We start from the raw sequence: 18836 nt of genomic DNA on the forward strand, positions 1-18836 counted from the left end.
TAGTGGTATTTCATTGTGGTTTTAACCTGGGTTCTCTAACAACAAATTATGCTGAGCATCTTTTCATGTGCTCATTTAGCTCCTTATATCTCTTCTGGGTAACAAGTGTGTTCAAATCTTTTGCCCATTTTTTAAAAATTAGGCTGTTTGTTTTTTTTGTTGTTGAGTTTGGGGAGTTATTTATACTTTCTTTCTTTTTCTTTTTTCTTTTTCTTTTTTTAAGATTTTATTGGGGAAGGAGAACAGGACTTTATTAGGGAACAGTGTGTATTTCCAAGACTTTCGTGGGGAACAGTTCGTTTTTCCCAGGACCCATCAGCTCCAAGTCAAGTTGTTATCCTTTCAATCTTAGTTTTGGAGGATGCAGCTCAGCTCCAAGTCCAGTCGCCATTTTCAATCTTGTTGGGGGAATTGAACCAGCAACCTTGTTTTTGAGACCATGTGCTCTAACCAACTGAGCCATCCAGCACCTGGGAGCTCAGCGGTAGCTCAGCGGCAGCTCGTTGTCTTCACTCTAGTTGCTGAGGGTACAGCTCACTGGCCCATGTGGGAATCCAACTGGCAATCCTGTTGCTCAGAGCTCGTGCTCTAACCAATTGAGCGATTCGGCCTCCCTATATTTTCTAAATAAAAATCCTTTATCAGGTATATGACTTGTAAATATTTTTTCCAGTTTGTGTCTTGTCTTTTCATTCACTTAACAGTATCTTTGGAAAAGCAGAGGTTTTTAATTTCAGTGAAGTCCAGTTTATCCATTTGTTCTTTGTTAATTGGAATAATTTATTATTCTGACAAAAGCACAAAGTATGGAAAATTAGTGTACTTGAATCATTTCAGAGAGGAGACAAAGCTTCACACTAGCAGATTTCTGTTTTTAGCATCTTTGAACAGAAATATTCAGAGTAAAGGCAAAAGGCAGGCCAGGCTTCTGACCACCTATGGTGAGTGATTCCTCTGACTTAGTGTGTGCAGCTCACAAAATAGTACCGTCTTTTGGGGTTTTTCCTCTACATTGTGAGAGTGCAACAAAGGACACTTACAGAGAATGAAAATGGTGTTCACTGAATGCGGGTGGTTAGAAGATGGAAGAGAAATGCTGAGACAAAAGGAGAAAGATCACAGGCAGAGGAGGAGCTCAAATGGACGGTCCACAGGCTCTGACAGCGCAGCACATGGTCTCCTCCTCCAATCGCAGGGTGCGGCTCCTGTCAGCAGAGCTGTCCCAGAAGCAAGAACTCACCATGTGTGAGCCTGCTCCCTTCTTCTGCATAATTGTACACGTCACAATGTACGAGCACTTAACTGGTTTTCCCAGCTTGGAGAGTTGGCTTCATGTTTGTTCTATTACATCTGTGGTCCACTGATTCACTTTGCTGTGGTGATAGGTGTTGCCACCAACTGCACTTTCTATGGCTTCTTTTACTATGTTGCTCACTTTATGAACAAGGAAAGCAGTCTCTTCCGCAGACTGTGGTCTTCCATCTTTCCTCCAGCGGCGCCTCCGCCTCCCTAAGTAGAGCACACTCAATTTGTTCTTTTATGAATCACACTTTTGGTTGTCGTATTTACCCCAACCCCAGGTCATGAAGGTTTTCTCCTATGTTTTCTTCTAGAGGGCATACTTTTAGGTTTTAAACTTAGATCTATAATCCCTTTTGAGTTAATTTTTTAATATGGTTAGAAATATAAATCAAAGTTTACTTTTTTTTGCTCCTCGTTGTCTAATTGTTCCTACTCTAATTCTGAAAAGATTTTCTTTCTCTACTGAATGACTTCATATATACGTACACACATGCCTCTTTCTGGACCCTATTTTATTACATCGACCTATTTGTCTATCTTTATGCCAATGCCACCCTGTCTTGATTATGGTAGCTTTACAATAAGTCTTTAAATCATATTCCTCCATTTGTGTTTAAAATTGTCTTGGCGATTTTCAAAATTGTTTCGGCTATTATAGGTCTTTTGCATTTCCATATGAACTTTAGAAACAGTTTAAAATTTCTATTTTAAAAACTTCTGCTGGGATTTTGATTGGGATTGCATTGAATCTATAGATCAATTTGGGGAGAATTGACATCTCAACAATAGAGTCTTCTAACCCATGACAATAGTATTTCTCTCCATTCACTTAAGTCTTTTTTGATATCTCCAAGCAGTGCTTTGTAGTTTTCAATATACAAGTCTTTCATATCTTTTGCAGATTTATCTCTAAGTATTTTATATTTTTGATGTTATTGTAAATGTTATTATTTCTTAAGCTGTTTTTTTTTTTTTTTTTTTTTTTTACTGGGGAAGGGAAACAGGACTTTATTGGGGAAGAGTGTGTACTTCCAGGAATTTTTCCAAGTCCAGTTGTTGTCCTTTCAATCGTAGTTGTGGAGGGCGCAGTTCAGCTCCAGGTCCTGTTGCCGCTGTTAGTTGCAGGGGGTGGAGCCCTCCATCTGTTGCGGGAGTTGAGGAGTCCAACCAGCAACCTTGTGATTGAGAGCCCACTGGCCCATGTGGGAATCAAACCGGCAGCCTTCAGCGTTAGGAGCATGGAGCTCCAACCACCTGAGCCATTGGGCAAGCCCTATTTCTTAAGTGTTAATTCTAATTCTTTGTTTTTAGGATATAGAAATACAAATTTTTTTTTTTTTGTATACTGTACCCTGTTACACTGCTAAACTCATGTATTAGGTCAAGTATTGTTTTCGTAGATTCCATCAGATTTTCTGCATAGTCAGTAATGTTGTCTGCAAATAAGGACTGTTTCACTTCTTCCTGTTCTTGCCTTATTTCACTGGCAGCACCTCCAGGACAACGTTGAGTAGTAGTGAAATGGGACGTTATTGTCTGTTGCCTTGCAGGAGCCTACCCCTCTGTCTCCTCGTACCTACCCCTAAAGAAAGGAGAGTCTGTGAGACGGATCCTTTCAGGACTTTGCTTCACCTTTGTGCTTACACCTTATGTCTCCCTGTTTGGCCCCAAAAGATGGCTGGTCAGCCAATGATGGGTAAGATTCCCCACGGAGGGAACAACCCAAGCCAGGCGGAGCTGCGTGGGGACCAACAGGAGAACCCACAGGGTGGATAGAGGTGGGCACAGCCCCCCACCGTCCCCCGGCTAAGGAGAGCCTCTGCCTCTGTGACTTCATTCCTTCCCACAACCTGCAGGGAAGAGATTCAATGATGTGCTCTCCATCTATTCCCATGCATAAAGGTTTTGTCCCTTGGGGAATTACAAACATCCTGAGACTTACAGTTCGGGTTCTGCTACCTGCAGGCAAGGGTGATTGGCTTGAATCAGTTTCCTATTATGATGTGGGGGATTCACAGATCTTGAGATTGACAAGCTTTATCTCCTTTACTTCCTCACCTAAGTAATAAAACTATGCATTGGCCCAATTTGGGGCTCAGTCTTTGAGGCTGGGGTGCCTTGGCCCCGCTTACACTCTATTCATGGCTACTGTATTTCTTAACCCTGCCCCACCCTTCTCGTTCCCCACAACTCTTGTCGTGCAGGATGTGACAATTGTCTTGTTCCTTATTTTAGAGGGAAAGCACTTAGTCTTTCTTCAGTGAGTACGGTGTTAACTATAGATTTTTTTCATAGCTGTCGTATATCAGGTTGAGGAAGTTCCGTTTGATTCCTAGTTTGCTGAATGTCTTTAAATCTGGAATAAATGTTGCATATTGTCAAATTTATTTTTTACATGTGTTGAGATGATCATACAGTCTTTATTTTTTTAAATTATTAATATGGTAAATTACTTTGATAGATTTTTCAATGTTAAACCAGCCATGATAGTCTTGGGATAAACTATTTGGTCATGATGTGTAATTCTATAGTTGGATTAGATTTGTTAAATTTTGTTTAGAATTTTTGTATCTATGTTCATGGGAGATATTTGTCTGTCGTTTTCTTATAATGTTTTCATCAGGTTTTGGTATCACAGTAATTCTTTCTTCATAGAAAGGAGTATTTCTTCCTTAATGTTTGGTAGGATTCAGCACTGAAATTATCTAGAACTGGGATTTCTTTTTGGAAAGTTTTTAACTACAAATTCAATTTTTAATAAACAGATAAGGGACTATTGAGGTTACCTATTTCTTCTTGAGTAAGCTTTAGTAGTTTGTGTCTTTTAAGAAATTATTTTATCTAAGTGGTCAAGTTTATTGCCATAAAGCTGTTCATAATATTCTCTTGTTATTGTTCTAATATCTATAGAATGTATAGTGAAGTCATTGCTCTCATTTCTGATGTCCATTTGTGTTCTCTCTCTCTCTCTCTCTCTCTCTCTCTCTCTCTCTCTCACACACACACACACACACACACACACACACACACACACACACACACATTAGCCTGACTGGAGGTTTATAAGTTTTTAATGAAACCAGCTTTGGGTTTCATTGATTTTATCTATTCTTTTTCTATCTTATGTCTCCATCTCCATTGATTTCTGCTCTGATCTTTATTATTTTCTTCTACTTACTTTGAGTTAAATTTGCTCTTCTTTCTATACTTTCCTAAGGTAGAAGCTAAGGTCATTGATTTAAGATCTTTGTTATTTCTAAGATAGGCACTTAGTGCTACTTTAATGGCATCACACAAATTTTGATGTGTTGTGTTTCATTTTTAGTCAAATATACTTTCTAATTTCCTCTTGATTTCTTCTTTGATCTATGTGTTATTTATAAAGTGCTACTTTGTTCCCAAATTGGAGATTTTCCAGAAATCTTTCTGACATTGATTTCTAATTTAATTTTAGTATGATCAGAAAACATATGTTGCATGATCTGAATCATTTTAAATGTATTGAAAATCGTTTTACGGTCCAGAGTACATTCTAGCTTGATAAATGTTCCATATCTATCTGGAAAGAATATTTATTCTGATATTTTTGGCTGCAGTGTTCTATAAATGTCAGTTACATTAAGTTAGTTGATAGTATTCTTTAAATGTAACATCTTTTCTAATTTTTTCTCTATTTATTCTATTAATTATTGAAAGAGAAGTAATTGAGATCTCTGACTATAATTGTGGATTTCTGTAGTTCTCTTTGTAATTCTTTCCACTTTTGCTTCATGTATTTTGAAACTGTATAGTAGGTGTATAAATGTTTAGGATTGTTATATCCTTCTGATGAATTGACCCCTTTTCACTGTGAAATGACCTCTGTATCACTGAGATTATTCTTTACCCTGAAATTTTCTTTGTCTGATATCAAGGTAGCCACACCAGAGTTCTTTTGATTTGTGTTGACATATCATTTCCCACCTTTTTATTTTTAACTAGCATATCTATATTTAAAGTATGTTTATTATAGGCAGTACATAGTTGGGTCTTGCATTTTTATCCAATCTAACAACCTTTTAATTGGGGCATTTAGGTCATTTACATTTAGTGGTCATCTTATTATTTGTTTTCTATTTGTCCCATCTGTTCTTTGGGGTTTTATTGCTCTCTTTTGGATTAATTTTATATTTCCTATGGTTTCACTTTATCTCTTTCGCTACCTTATTATATATAATTTTTATTGAGTTATTTTGGTGATAGTTTTAGAGTTTATAGTATATACATCTTTAACTTATCACAGTCTACTTTCAGATGATATTATGCCACTTCATATATAGTACAAGAACCTTATGATAGTAAACTTCCAACTTTCCTCTCCTATTTGTGCAATTGTTATCTATCATATGTTTTGTTTTTATGTTATAAATCTCAACCTACATTGTTATTTTTTGCTTAAGTTATCTCTTACAGTCTTAGATGACAAGAAAAATATCATACATTTATCCATGTTTTTATCATTTCCAGGCTGTTCATTCCTTTGTATAGATCCAGATTTCTATCTGATTCCATTTTTCTTCTGCCTGAGCACTTCCTTTAACATTTCTTGTCAGACAGATCTACTGATGATGCATTCTTTCACCTTGTGTATGTGTGAAAAGATTATTTCACTTCCTTTTTTATTGTTCAATTATTTTTTTATTAAATAAGTTTCACATTGCTAATTTTTTAGATGTAAAGCTAAAATAAATGTCAAGAACAGAATATTTAGTATTCTTTTTCTTCCTCTTCTAATCATGTTTTTTCCCCCCAATTTTCATAGACTTTATTTTTTAGATCAGTTTAGGTTCACAGAAAAATTGAGTGGAAAGTACAAGGAATACATAAACCTCCTGCCCCTACATATCCACAGCCTCCCCCACCATCCCTAAACATTTATAACAATCCTAAACACCTACTATAGAGTTTCAAAATACATGAAGCAAAAATGGATAGAATTACAAAGAGAAATAGAGAAATCCACAATTATAATCAGAGATTTCACACCAGAGTGCTACATTTATTACAAATGATGAATGTACATTGATACATCATTATCACCCAAAGCCCCTAATTTACATTAGAATTCACTCCTGGTGTTGTACATTCTACGGGTTTGGACAAATGTATAATGACATGTGTCCACCCTTACAGCATAGTTTCACTGCCCTAATATTTCTCCGTGCTCTGCCTATATATCCCTCTCTTTCCCCTAACTCCTGGCAACCACTGTTCTTTTAACTGTCTCCATAATTTTACCTTTTCCAGAATGCCATATAGTTGGTATTGTAGAATATATTTTTCTCTTGTATTCTTATTTTATATTACTATCAGGTGTATAGCATAGTAACTAGACATTTATATAATTTATGGGGTGGCTGGATGGCTCAGTTGGTTAGAGTGTGAGCTCTGAATGACAAGGTTGCCAGTTTGATTCCCACGTGGGCCAGTAAGCTGCACCCTCCACAAGAAGATTGAAGACAACGAGCTGCTGCTAAGTTGCTCCTGAGCTGCTGGAGGGGCAGCCAGATGGCTGAGTTGGTTAGAGCATGAGCTGTCAACAACAAGGTTGCTGGTTCAATTCCCACATGGGATGGTGGGCTGTGCCCCCTGCAACTATAGATTAAAAACAGCGACTAGACTTGGAGCTGAGCTGCACTCTTCTCAACTAGATTTAAGGACAACTACTTGGAACTGATGAACCTTAGAGAAACACACTGTTCCCCAACATTCCCCAATGAAAAGACTTTAAAAAAAAAAAAAAAAAAGAGATCCTCCTGACTGGTCTAGTACTCACCTGGCATTATACATAGTAATTACTGTATTATTGTCTATATTCCTTATGCTTTACTTTACATCCCCATGACTATTTTGTAACTACCAGTATGTACTTCTTAATATCTTCACCTTTTTCACTTTACTCCCCAACCCCCCTCCCATCTATCACCCCAATAAATCTAGTATGCATCAGACACATGCATAATTATTACAGTATTATTGACTATATTCCTTATGCTATACCCTACATCCCCATGACTACTTTATAACAACCATTTTGTACTTCTTAAATCTCTTCCCCTTTTTCATTCACCCCCTTAACCCACCTCCTATCTGGCAACCATCAAAATGTTCTCTATATCTATGAGTTTCTATTTTGTTTGTTTTGTTTTGTTTTTTGTTCTTTAGATTCCACATATAAGTGAAATCATATTTAATCTGTCTTACTCTTTTTGACATTCTCCAATCAGCACAATACCCTCCAGGTCCATCCATGCTGCCAAAGATAGAAAGAACCCATTCCCTTCCATGGTTGAGCAATATTCCTTTGTATATATGTACCACCTCCTTTATATCCATTCATCCATCGACAGATACCCAGGCTGCCTCCACATCTTGGCCATTGTAAACAATGCTTCAGTGAACATATGGATGCACATGTCCCCTTAAAGTAGGGTTTTGGGTTTCTTTAGATAAATACCCAAAGTGGGATTACTGTGTCCTTCTTTGTCTCTTGTTATAGTTTTTGTCTTAAAGTCTATTTTGTCTGGTATAAGTATTGCTACCCCAGCCTGTTTCATTTGTTTGTTTCTACTTTCATGAAATATATTTTCCCATACTTTACTTTCAGTCTGTGTGTGTCCTTTGATCTGAAGTGAGTCTCTTGTAGGCAGCATATGTAAGGGTTTTGTTTTCTTATCCATTCAGCCCTCCTATGTCTTTTGAGTGGAGAATTTAATCCATTTACTTTGAAAGTAATTGTTGATGGATATGTAGTTACTGCCATTGTATTATTCATTTATATATATACGGTTATATATACGGTCTTAAAGTAGTCCCTCTAACATTCTTTGTAATACTGGTTTGGTGTTGATGAACTCCTTTAGCTTTTCCTTGTCTGGGAAGCTCTTTGTCCTTCTTTGTCCTATTTCAAGTATTGCCTTGCTGGGTGGAGTACTCTTGGGACTCCAAGACCTTACTATTTATCACTTTGAACATTTCATGCCAATCCCTTCTGGCCTGCAAAGTTTCTGTTCAGAAATCAACTGACAATCTATGGGAGCTCCTCTATAAGTAACTAGTTGCCTTTCTCTTGCTGCTTTTAGGATTCTCTCATTTTAATTATAATATGTCTTGAAGTGGGCCTGTTTGAGTTCATCATTTTTGGGACTCTCTGCACTTCCTGGGGTTTTATGTCTATTACCTTTACCAGGTTAGGAAAGTTTCAGTCATTATTTCTTCAGATAGGTTCCCAGTCCCTTGCTTTCTTTCTTCTCCTTCTGGTACCCCCATGACGCAAATGTTGTTACACTTGATGTTGTCCCAAAGGTCTCTTAAACTATCCTCATTTTTTAACATTCCTTTTTTCTTTTTGCTATTCCAATTGGGTGTTTTTGCTACCTTGTCTGCCAAATCACTAATTCAGTCCTCTGCATCATCTAGTCAGCTGATGATTCCTTCTAGTGCAGTCTTCATTTCAGTTATTGTGTTCTTCACTTCTGACTGATTCTTTTTTATGGTTTCTATGTCCTTTTCTATGTCTGCTATCTCTTTGTTGAAGTTCTCACTAAGATCTTTGAGCGTCCTTATAACCACTGTTTTGAACTATCTCTGGTAGGTTGCTTGCCTCCATTTTGTTTAGTTCTTTTTCTAGAGTTTTCTCCTGTTCTTTCATTGGGGATGTATTTCTTTATATCGTCATATTGGTTGCCTCTCTGTGTTTATTTTTATGTATCAGATAGGGCTGCTCTGTCTCCCAGTCTTGGCCAGGTGGCCTTATGTAGTAGGTGTCCAATGGGGCCCAGTGGCACAGTCTCCCTGTCCAACGGCTCCAGGTGCTCCAGGAGTGCCCCTGTGTGGGTTGTGTGTGCCCTCCTGTTATAGTTGGGCCTTGGTTGCTGTTGATATGACAGTGGGTAGGATTGACCCTCAGTCTGACTAGCTTTGGGGTTTGGCCACATACAACTTATGAGCTGCTCTGTGGGGGTATTGCCACAGAGCCGATTTGTCCCACTGTGCTCTGGTGCCTGCTGAGACCACACTTTAGGTGTGCCGCTTGTGGGGCTAATTAGGTGGTACTCTGCTGTGGTCCAAAGCCAATCTCCAAATATGTTGTTTCCTGGGCCTCTTTCAAGGGACTCTTGTGCAGCTCAGGTCAGCTACTGCCTGTGAATGGCCGAGGACTACCTAGTAGGAGCTACAACGCGATCCAAGTTGGTCACTGCCTGTGATGTACCTGGAGGTACATGGGGAGACCATGCTGAAACCAAGGATAGCTGCTACCAATACTGGCCTTGGGGTAGTTCCGCAAAAAATCTAGGACAGCACAGGGCCTGCTGCCACCTACCAACCTCCTGTAAAATTCAGGCACTGATAGAGCCTCGTGCTGTCCATGAGTTGGGTGAGGTGGGATCTCAGGAAATCACCAGGGTGAAGCGAGCAGAGCTTACCAAACCAATTCAGAGTCAGATTTGGCCCTGGGTGTGAGGGGAGTGTTCAACACAGGAAAGATGGTACCTCCCTGTCAGTTCCATGGGAGGAGGACTCCACAGAGAGAAAATGGCCACTGTCCTTCCAGTCCTTGCCTTAAAGCCACACAACTTAATCTTTCCCCATATGTCCCCAATGCTGCCCAGTCACTGCTCTTCCACTGCAGTCCAGGGTGAGTGCCTACAAGTGAATGTATCTGTGCACGGGCCCTTTAAGAGGTTTCCTGCATCCCTCAGTTCCATCACGATGTCAGAATCCCCACTGTTTTTCACAGCCAGATATTTTGGGGGCTCTTCCTCCAGGCACCAGTAACCCAGGCTGGAGAGTCCAGTGTGGGGCTGGGTTCCTCACTCCTCCAGGCGGAGACCTCTATGGCTGAGATATCACTCCTGATTCTCAACGGCCACATGCAGGTGTAGGGCCAGCTTGTTTCATGTATCCATCCCTCCTACCAGTCTTGACATGGTTTCCTTATGTACTGTTATAAAACTTCTATTCAGTAGACTTCAGATGTTTCTCCAGCTTGATCGTTCTATAATTTAGTTGTAATTTTAATGTGTTCACAGGAGGAAGCAGTTATAGCATTTATCTACTCAGCCATCCTAGGTACTTCCCTGGTAATCTTCACTTCCTTTTTTAAAAATGTAATATTTTTTAATTTTTTAATTGTGGTAAATATACATAACAAAATTTACCATAGTAACCATTTTTAAGTGCAGAGTTCAGTAGTGTTTTATATACATTCACGTTGCTATGCAACAGCTCTCCAGAACTCTTTTCATCTGGCAACACTGAAACTGAAACTCTACACCCATTAAACAACAGTTCCCCATCTTCTTCTCTCCCCAGCTCCTGGCAACCATCATTCTACTTTTTATCTCTGAATTGAGTGGTATGGGTACCCCATAGAAGTAAAATCAAACAGAATTTGTCTTTTTTGACTGGTTTCTCTCACTTAGCATAATGTTCTCAAGGTTCATTCATGTTGGAGCATGGTTGAAAATTTCCTTTTCAAGGCTGTGTAATATTGCTGTGGTATGTATATCCCACCTTTTATTCATTCATCTGTTGATGGACAGTTGTTTTCCTTCCACATTTTGGCTATGAACATTGTTGTACAAATATCTCTTGGACACCCTGCTTTCAATTCTTTTGCGTATATACCCAGAAGTGGAGTTGCTGGATCATATGATAATTCTATTTTAATTCTAAGTTTTTTTAAATTCTAAGTTTTTGAGGAACTGCCACACTGTTTTTCACCACAGCAGTACTATTCTACACCTCCCAAAGTTCCAATTTCTCCATATCCTCTCCAGCATTTATTTTCTTTCTTTGATAGTAGCCTTCCTAATGGGTGGGAGGTGATACCTCATTGTGTTTCCTATTTTCATTTCACTAATGCTTAGTGATGTGGAGCATCTTTTCATGTGCTCATTGGTCATTTGTGTATCTTCTTTGGAGAAATGTCTATTCGAGTCCTTTGCTTATTTTTAAATCAGGTTGTTTTTGTTGAGTTGTAGAAGTTCTTATATATTCTGAATACTAAAACTTATCATATACTTGATTTGCAAACATTTTTTCCTGTACTATGGGTTGTCTTTTCACTCTATTGATTGTGTCCTTTGATGCAAAGACGTTTTTTATTTTGATGTGCTCCAATTTACATACTTTTTCTTTTTATTATTTGTTGTTCTTGCCTGTGATTTTGATTTAACATACAAGAATACCATTGCCAAATTTTGTGTCATGAAGGTTTTCCTCTATGATTTCTTCTAAGAGTTTTATAGCTTTAACTCTTACTTTAGGTCTTTGAGCCCTTTGAGTTAATTGTTTATGTTGTAAAGTAAGGATTAAACTTCATTCTTTTGCATGTGGATCACCAGTTATCAGTGCACCATTTTTTGAAAAGACTGTCCTCTCCCCCCATTGAATGGTCTTGTCACCCTTGTTGTAAATCGTTTCACCATATGTGTTAGTCTGCTCAAGCTACCATAACAAACAGCACAGACTGGGTGGTTTAAATAGCAGACATTTATTTCCTCACAGTTCTGAAGGCTAGAAATTCAGGATCAAAGTGCCAGTAAATTCAGTTTCTGGTGAGAGCTCTCTTCCTGGCTTACAGACGGCCTCCTTCTCTCTCTGCCCTCACATGGCCTTTCTTCTGTGCATAGGTGGAGAGAGAAAGAGAAAGAGCTCTCAGGTGTCTCCTCCTCTTTTTGAAAAAAACATGGTTTAATATATTTTAATAGCAAACTTATAGGAACAGCACAGAAACAGACAACATTAAAAACCTGTACTTGCATGTAGGACAACTCAGAAAAGTATAGTAAATGGTTGGAGTCTATTCTATGATAAAAAAAGGTGCAAGCAACCATTTAGTTGCCATCAATAAGAAATTTACTTGTTTTTAAAAAAATCCAAATGCTGGCATTGTCCAGAAAAAATTAACAGGTTTATTTACAATTGTTTCAAAGTTGAACTGTTGAAACTTGTTCACTGAAACATTTTGACTTCTATTAATGCTTTATGTCCCTGTATTTATATTAAAAATTCACACACAGATAAAAACAGAAAAACTGCCAATACCTGATTTCTGCCCCCATTTTTCCACTTGCGATCATATAATCAGTACCTTTTAACCCCATGGAGAAAAAATATCTTTAGTTCAGAGCTACTGATGACAGAAAGAAAAGAATTTTTTTTCTTTTTAAGAATGATTTTTCCCATCATAGTGGATTCTGAAGCTCGTTCTCCACGTATGCAGCATGCTAGCTGGGTGTCCTTTGGCGTAATTGTTACACGTTTGGCATGGACAGCACACAGGTTGGTGTCTTCAAAAAGGCCAATCACATAGGCCTCACTTGCTTCCTGCAAAGCAGCAGTAGCTGCACTCTGCAAGCTCAGATCTGTTGTGAAGTCTTGAGCAATTTCTCGCACCAGACACTGGAAGGGAAGTTTGCGAAACAGAAATTCAGGGAACCTCTGATAACATCTAATTTCACGGAGTGCTACAGTACCAGGCTGTAATGATGAGGGTTTTTCACTCCACCAGTAGAGGGCACACTCCTGCGAGCAGGTTTTATGGCCAGTGGCTTCCTCCATGCTTTCCCACGCTATTATTTGGTAGGCAGTCTGCTTTGTATGAGCCATGGTATAGAGATCTCCTTACCTACTTCTGCGGCTGGAGCTGGTGAGGTGGCGCTGGCATTAGAGAATGACGGGCCTCTTCCTCTTATAAGGACACCAATCCTATTGGATAGAATCCCACCCTTATGACCTCATGTAAGTTTTATGACCTCCCTAAAGACCCTGTCTCCAAAAACAGTCCCATTGGGGTATAAATCATCAACATACGAATTTTGGGACACAATTTTGTCCATAACACTGTATTTGCAAGAGTTTATTTCTGGGCTTTCTATTCCAGTCCACTGGTCTATATCTCTGCCTTTATGCCAGACACTCACACAGTTTGATTCCTATAATTTTCTTATACATTTTTTATGCAAGAAGTCTAAGATCTTCAACTTTGTTCATCTTTTCTGAAATTGTTTTGGCTATTCGGGGTCTCCTGAGATTTTATATGCTGTTGGAATTTTGAAAGGAATTACATTGAATTTATAGGTCACGTTAGGTAATATTGTCATGTTAACCATCTGTCTTCCAATCCATGTCTTTCCATTTATTTGTGTCTTTTTAAATTACTTTCAGCAGTGTTTTCTAGTTTTCAGTGTACAAGTCTTTCACTCGCGTAATGGGGGTGGGGCTAATCTATTCTAATCACATGGTTTCCTTCAAGTGGAAGATGACTGGAGAAGTGAGTCAGAGGGAGTTCTGAATTTCATCTGTAGCAATTTCTACATTTACTAAGGTGCCATCATCCCTGTTTTTAGTTTTTTTTTATCGTTTAATTTAGTGGTGAAGTGCATTAAATGATTTAAAGATTAAATATCCTTGTACTCTTGGGATACCTAACTTGATCAAGGTATTTAACTGTTTTATAGTATATTTATGTAGTATGTAAACAAAGAATCTCTCTTTTTTTATTATTTTATTCTCTGGACAATTATAACTTATTGAAACGTAAAGCTAACAAATTTAAATTAACATATAATAGACAAATGTCTCTTTTTGGTTATTTGCTGAAAATAATCTCAGCTTAAAAAAATACTTAAGAGTAAGGAATTTGTCTAATCTGTTGTTTCACATACAGAAACAATAAAATTTTATAAGAATATTTCTCTAAATTGCCTTTTTTCTAACCTCTCTTATTCCACTTAATTATATTCTTCTCAAAGCACTAAATTCTGTATCTGCTCTCTTCCTGATATTCTCTGCTTTTCAAAATGAGTTCTATAGCATATTTGAAAGGTAGCTTGTACTTTCTTAGCACTGTTTCAGTTTGTAAGTTGGTTCTATAAAGTGATGAGGCAGTCTCTCTTATGAGAACCAGGACAATAGGAACAAATGATTTCTCACTCTCTGTGACAAGCCCGATCACGGACCTTCAAAAGTTATGTATTAGAACTAAAGTTCATACATTTTGACCATGGGGAAAACATATACTTAAGGAGTGAAGATCCACATACTAAGCTCTTGTAGCAAAATTAATTCTAGACAAATTCCACAGTAATACACGAATACTTGAATTTCCAATGAATTCCTCCCAAACTCAGCTATAAAAAGTTGTCTATCTCACTGAGGAAAACTAAAGGAAAACCTAAATAAAATCCTTAAAAACTGCACAGTTTCTTCCATCCACAGTCAATAGAAGGAAGAGAAGAAAGAAGACAGGAAAGTAAGGCAAGATGGACAGAAAGATTGAAACCTGATTGAGATAGCAAAGCAAAATTCTATATAATATTTTAAGGAAAGAAAACCGCCCAAAGGTATATATGCTGAAAAAAAAAATCAGTGACCTAAAATAATAAAATGGGATCTTCTTAACAAATTTCATTTTCCTACCCGTTACCATGATGATCTTAATTGACGACATCGAAGCTTCACCTGGCAATGGAAACTATCATCATAAAATGGTACAGTAAAAGAGATAGCTAGACCAAGAAGGGGCAGGGTCTCCTGGGAAGAGGTCTGCAGAGAGGCCCAGTGATTGGCTATGCGGCTCAGTGTCAGAAATAATGGTTGTACAGTGGAAGGGGATGCCCAATGTCATTTTGGAAATGATGATGCTGGCGATGTGCAAGGTATTTAGCATAGCTCAGGGTCGTATTTTCACTACAGTACCTGGCCAGTTTTATGGTTTTCCTGAGTTCATTAGTAATCAGAGCTTTGTATCCTTTCCTCAGTAAGGAGTCTATAGTCTGAATATGGTCCCATCCTTGCTCCTTTGCAACGTCCGGTAGGTAGGTAGCAGTGCGTTTTGATCCTTTTTCATTGATGAATTCTATTCTAATGCCATGTACACCAACCTCCCAGTCCAAATAATCACAGACATCTTCAAAGTTATTGAGCAGAGACACTGAGCAGAAGAGCCGAGGCAGCTCATCCCTTGTCATTGTTGGAAAACGGCTATCTTTCAGGGCACTGGTAAGTGTGTACTCCCTGAGTCCTGAATGCAAATTCATGGCAGAAAAAGTACCTATGCATCCACGCAATCTTTTATCTCAACCAATCTTCGATGTTACAAACAGTGGGTAGGGCTCGCTGGTGAACCGGGGGTCTGGGACTGCTGGCATCTGTACAGGTGACAGTAGAGCACATCGAAGCAAAAGCAGCACATTTCCGCTGACACCGCCATCTTCTGGGAGCCGGACGGTGAGGAGGCTGCGGACGATGAGGAGGGCGAGGAAGAGGTGGCGGCCGGGGTGGAAAGTGGGGTCCCCACTCCGCAGCTTGGAGGTAAAGAATCTCTTTTTGACTATGCTAATAACTAAAATATACAGCAACACGACAAAAAAGTATATATATATTTTTAGCCCTTCGAGAAACTAGATCTGTTTATACAGATAATGTTCTAAATCTCAATAGTTTGACAGAAGATGTTCATGTTTGTACAGGTTGGTTTTAAGACTTTCCACATTTCTTCAGTTTGTTGTTTGGCTACAGCAGCTCCAGCGTTTGCCTGCCACATGCCAGTGCCGTGTAAGCCACATGCCAGTGCCGTGTAAGCCACACGCCAGTGCCGTGTAAGCCACATGCCAATGCCGTGTAACCCACATGCCAGTGCCGTGTAACCCACATGTCAGTGCCGTGTAAGCCACATGCCAGTGCCGTGTGAGCCACACGCCAGTGCCGTGTGAGCCACATGCCAATGCCGTGTAAGCCACATGTCAGTGCCGTGTAAGCCACATGCCAGTGCCGTGTGAGCCACACGCCAGTGCCGTGTGAGCCACATGCCAATGCCGTGTAAGCCACATGTCAGTGCCGTGTAAGCCACATGCCAGTGCCGTGTGAGCCACACGCCAGTGCCGTGTGAGCCACATGCCAATGCCGTGTAAGCCACACGCCAGTACCGTGTAAGCCACATGCCAGTGCCGTGTAAACCACATGCCAAGGCCGTGTAAACCACATGTCTGTATATATGCTGCCTTTAAAGACATGCTCATGGGTTATCACACCACACGTGATGGGTACGGCCAGCAGCATCTTTACAGTTATAATAAGGAGGCTTTTGATCTTTATCCCACTGGTTCCAGAAATAGAACTGTTTACTTGCTTTGTAATCATTTTAGAGGCACCTGACATCCTGCTGCATCACTACAAGGACCCCCGGGGAGGGACTTTTGCAATGGTACAAACGTGATCCTCCAATACAGCCAGGCAGGTATAATCACAACCACACAGGGAACACCCATTACACGTTTCTTAGGGTTAATGCCCACCTTGGTGTAGTGTCATATGCAGTTAATGTCTGATCATAGGGAGCCTTGGCTGCTGCAATACGTTCTGACCAGACCTGCCTTTGTTCATCACAAGACGTAACAAAGAGAAAGTCACAGCATCTGCAATTCCAGTATAATTATAGCACCTGTGTCTATGCAGTTTGGAGACCAAGCTACATCACACGTTACCTGGGATCCCTCAATTTCCCGATGGAAAGGATCTGTCGTTTCTTTGACTAAAGCAGCTAATGCATCATATTCAGGTGATGAACAATTAGCTTCTCGCTCTGTGTCCATATTAATTCCATCCATCCATCGTGTTTTGGACAAGTTAACTTGTTGAGTTACCCAGGACGCTCTGAGAGTAGGATTGATGCTCTTCTTTACCCACACGTCTCCTTTTAGCACTGCGCTGGCCCTTCTTGAATGCGCACAGCACGTAAGTCCTGAGTCATGTTTTCCAAAGACTGTCACAGTTGTAATGTGTGACCAGTCAAAGATTCCCCAGTTTTGTCACATACACGAAACACAAAGACCTCGAAGTCGGGGTGGTGGTGGATGGGTTGGCAGAGCGCTGGATCCCGGCACGGGCAGTTGGCCCCTCCCGGAGCGGCGGCATCAGCAGCAGTGGCCGTAGCTGCAGCGGAGCCATCCCAGGGGCGCTGCCCGCGGGCGGGCGAGGAGGCGCCAGAGCCTGAGCGCGGGCCTGAACGTGCTGGGGCTTCACCTGGCTGTCGGTACTACTATATTTTATATATAGTTTATATGCACACACACATAATGGCATTGTTCTCAGGATCTAATTTCTGAAAGGCGGTTTTCCCAGAATGCTTTCTTCTTATTTCTTCCTAACTGGCTTTAAGATCAGCGTTACCCCTGCCCAATAAAAGGAGTTGGTTGGCTTTCCCTGTATGTCTCCATTCTTTTCAATATTTTATATAAGATTATGAACCGTCCTTAAAAGTTTTACAGAACTTACCTGTAAAAGATCCTGGATATTCTGAAGGGAAACAGGATTTTTACAACTGCTTTGACTTATTTCCTTGCAGTAAGACTTTTCCATTGACATAAAGTTCTTCATAGTTTTAAGATTGTTTAAATCTCTCCTATGCCTGCAGTGACGTATTTATCTGAGACGACTCTCTTTTGTTCTTAATTAATTTCACTTATTTTATTTGTCTTTTCAAAAAAACATTTTAAAAAGCTGCCATTAGCAGGCTGGGCACTCAGCAGTGGCAGATGCCAGGTCAGCCTGGGTGAGTGGAAAGCCACACTGCTGTGCCCATACAAGCTCCATCCCAGTTGTCGTTTTGTACGGGGTCCCCATGAGAAAGCCCTGGGGTTCTGGGAGAGGCTAAGTGACACCATCCAACAAGGCACCACCAACTCTGGGTTCCAGCAGCCCCCACCACAGGGATGACCTCTGCTGGCATCAGCACGCACTCAGTACCTTCACCACTCTGCCCACGGCATCTCTCCTGCACCTCTCAATTTCCCAGCTTTGTTTTCCTCTAGTTCTGACTGTCCAGCCAACCCCCCCAGCCACTGCCCAGGAGGCATTCATGCACTACTTAGGGCATCTTTCACATTCTCCCCTCCCAGGGGCCTGTTTCGGTTTTCATTCCCAGCTCCTGCTTGACAGCCATTCCCAAAACTATCTGGTTCAGCTCCCAGGCTCACTGCTCTTGCTTTAGATTCTCTTTTTCATAACTGAATCACAGGAATGTATTTCCTTGGATTTTTTTTAATTGCAGTGATTATTTCAATATTGCATTTCTAAGTGCTTTCGATAAAAAGAATTCTATGTTAGCTTAAATAGAATTGTTTCAAAAATCCGGAAAAGTATACTTTCATGAAAGACAACAACACCTCTCAAAAAATAATAATAAATGGAGTCACCTTAAAATGTAGCTGGCGCTGCCATCGCAAAGGAACTGCTATGCACGTCTTATGCCTCAAAACTTTGAAATGTTAAAGCAGCAAAATAACCTTTGCACTGGTACTAGAGCCACCGTGTGTCCCAAAGAACTGCTTACAAAGATAACAGGAAAGCAGTTATGATGACCAGGGGAGTGAAAAAAATTTTTCAGTTGTCTAAAATTAACATCACTGTCTTACATTATCTGCACCAATAGAAATGCCTTCCATCTATTGATATAATTGTTCCCCTTCCCTTTCTCATAAATGCCC

General features: G+C 39.8%; 1 protein-coding gene and 3 pseudogenes across 1 annotated transcript in view; all 4 read right to left on the reverse strand.

The window, feature by feature from the left end:
• The window catches only part of LOC109439660 (patr class I histocompatibility antigen, A-126 alpha chain-like), a 478827-nt gene that overhangs the window by 228010 nt on the left and 231981 nt on the right, over positions 1-18836 (reverse strand). The window lies entirely within an intron of this gene.
• On the reverse strand, positions 1136-7124 carry LOC141571757 (dynein light chain Tctex-type 1 pseudogene; annotated as a pseudogene).
• Positions 12433-12957, reverse strand: LOC141571758 (histone H3.3A-like; annotated as a pseudogene).
• On the reverse strand, positions 14934-17475 carry LOC109439719 (di-N-acetylchitobiase-like; annotated as a pseudogene).

This window comes from Rhinolophus sinicus, chromosome 2 (assembly GCF_057876585.1).
Source record: "Rhinolophus sinicus isolate RSI-liver-muscle chromosome 2, RSI-T2T, whole genome shotgun sequence".
In the NCBI taxonomy this organism is placed as follows: domain Eukaryota; kingdom Metazoa; phylum Chordata; class Mammalia; order Chiroptera; family Rhinolophidae; genus Rhinolophus; species Rhinolophus sinicus.